The 2,549-nt window shown below is 46.0% G+C and overlaps 1 pseudogene; it reads right to left on the reverse strand.

Moving 5' to 3' along the window:
• Window positions 1-223: 223 nt before the first annotated feature.
• Window positions 224-2,153, reverse strand: LOC114787852 (uncharacterized; annotated as a pseudogene).
• Between the last annotated feature and the right edge of the window lie 396 nt (window positions 2,154-2,549).

Below are 2,549 nucleotides of genomic sequence, written 5' to 3' on the forward strand. Positions count from 1 at the left end.
TAATAAATATGTGTTAACAATGTCTTAACCATTGCGTATCACACATTATATTTTTCAGCCGTGCAGAGAGTGGACATCGGATGGAATCAGATTAAAATATGTCAACTCTCATAATAATGTGGTTCACAACGTTTAGCTTCATCTGCAGAGCCTGTCAGAGTGATGGCTGGAGTCTAGAGACGTGCCAAAGATACCACTATGAACAGAGAAATGAAGAGACTAATCAGGATTCATGTATGTATGTAATCTTCACTGTCCAATTTTTGAACATTCTCGTCCAAAATGAGTGTCCTTTGTCCTTAAGGTGAAGGTGATTAGCTGATAGCTGATAGCATAGCTGATTGTGGCCCTGAGGTGTTGCTCCTTCTGTGCTGGGCCATCCTCCTGTGTAGCAGCTGTTTGGCTTCCCTGATGTACAGCTCGGAGCACTCACCACCGCACTGGACAGCATACACTACATTGCTCTTCTGTTTTGGTGTCCAGTCTTTGGGATGGACGAGTCTTTGTCTCAGAGTGTTTGCAGGTTTGAAATCCTTTTCAGTCTTTCGGACACACCAGCCTTGTATGGAAGGACCAGGTTCTTCCGGTGGCCCTGGGATTCAGGTTGTTCTGTGGTCCTTTTCTTGAAGGAGGATACTGCCTTGTTAAAAACCCACTTGGGATATCCACAGGTGTTAAGGGCCATCTTCAGATGCCTGTCTTCCTTAGTTCTGGCTTCTGTGGTGGTGGTAACGTTTTATGCTCTATGGTACAGAGTCCTAATTACTCCTAGTTTGTGTTGTGTAGATATTGGTCAGTGTGGGTGGGCTTTCTGTAAACTTCTATGTCTATCAGTCCCAACAATATCCGCGCAGCCCAAGAAGGCTAGACGGTTACTATTGGAGTCTTCCCTGGTGAATTGTATGTTTGTGTCCACTGAGTTAATGTGATCTGTGAAGTCCTGTTCTTCCTGGCTCTTGATCTTCACCCAGGTGTCATCCACATACCTGAACCAGTGGGTTGGTGTCATCCCTGGGAAGGAGTTGAGTGCTTTCTCCTCCACTTCTTCCATGTACAGGTTGGCAAGAATAGCTGACACAGGCAAGCCCATGGCACAGCCATGTCTCTGTCTGTAAAAGTCGCCCTTGTATGTGAAGTAAGTGGTGCTCAACCACAAGTCCAGGAGCATGAAGATCTGGTCTGGGTTGAGGTTGCTTCTAGTGGTGAGGGTGCTATCTTCTTACAGGGCAGTGGTGGCCTAGCGGTTAAGGAAGCAGCCCTGTAAACAGAAGGTTGCCGGTTCAAATCCCGATCCGCCAAGGTGCCACTGAGGTGCCACTGAGCAAAGCACCGTCCCCACACACTGCTCCCCAGGCGCCTGTCATGGCTGCCCACTGCTCACTCAGAGTGATGGTAAAATGCAGAGGATAAATTTCACCGTGTGCTGTGTATCACGTGACAATCACTTCACTTCACTTTCTTCCAGTTTCCTTCTTACAGCTGTTAAGTGATGGGGATGCTGGTGAAGAGTGATGTGACATGATAAATGATAAATGCCTGATAAATGCTGTAAATGTATGTAAATGTGACATCAAAGGATACCATGGTTTCATCTGTATCCAGTTTCAGCTCCCTGACCTTGGATATGATGTTCTGTGTGTCCAACCAAAGGTACCAGAATTGTGCCCAGGTGTCTAGCAATGTTGTGACTGAGCTGATGATGGGTCTGAGTGGGGCTCTGTCCATAAAGGCTCTGAGTGGGGCTCTGTCCAACCTTTATCTCCCCAGGATAAAGGTTGTCAATGGCATTTTCCATTCCCAGATGTTTCAGGCAGTCTATCACCTTCTTTTTGTAGATGTTGATGGGATCCCTTTTCAGTTTTTCGGAAGTTTGTATGTCCTCCAAAAGCGAGATTACTTTTTCATTGTAATCTGCGGAGTTCAGGATCACAGTGCATCTTCCTTTGTCCGCAGGCAGTATGGTGATGGTCTCATCTCTGCTAAGAGATGACAGGGCCCTCCTCTCTTCCCTGGTTAGGTTGGATTTAGGTGGCTGTGTATTGGAAAGGGCTGCAGAGTCGTAGTTGTTCTGCCTCTGCTGCTGGTAGTTTGTTGTTCCAGAAGGCAGATTCTGTAGCTGTAATGAAGTCCACAAATGGAACCTGTTTAGGATTATAAGTATATTACCCCAATGAAAGCCCATTGACCAATCAGTGTCATTCTGCAATGGGCCCTGGTTGGTCAGTGATATGACCTGCAGTACAAGAACCAGGCTAAAGTCCTCTCTGCTAAAGACCATGATCTACCTAGACTAATCTTCATTTTGTGGTTCTTTCTTTCTTCATCCTTGTGCTTGATCTCTTCTGCTCTTTCAGATTTTCATTGTGTTCCTTGCCAGCGCTCATGTCCGTAGACCCCTTGTCCTCTACAGAGGGATCGATATGAGACACCATAGCTGGTGGCAGATTTTACACTGCGGGTAAATAAGACGATGTGTGTACTGGCCTTGAGTGTTCTTCAATTTACTTCTCCTTTGATAGTTTGGGTGTCTTTTGTAAAAGGCACACTAT

Source organism: Denticeps clupeoides, chromosome 4 (assembly GCF_900700375.1).
Source record: "Denticeps clupeoides chromosome 4, fDenClu1.1, whole genome shotgun sequence".
Classification (NCBI taxonomy): Eukaryota; Metazoa; Chordata; class Actinopteri; order Clupeiformes; family Denticipitidae; genus Denticeps; species Denticeps clupeoides.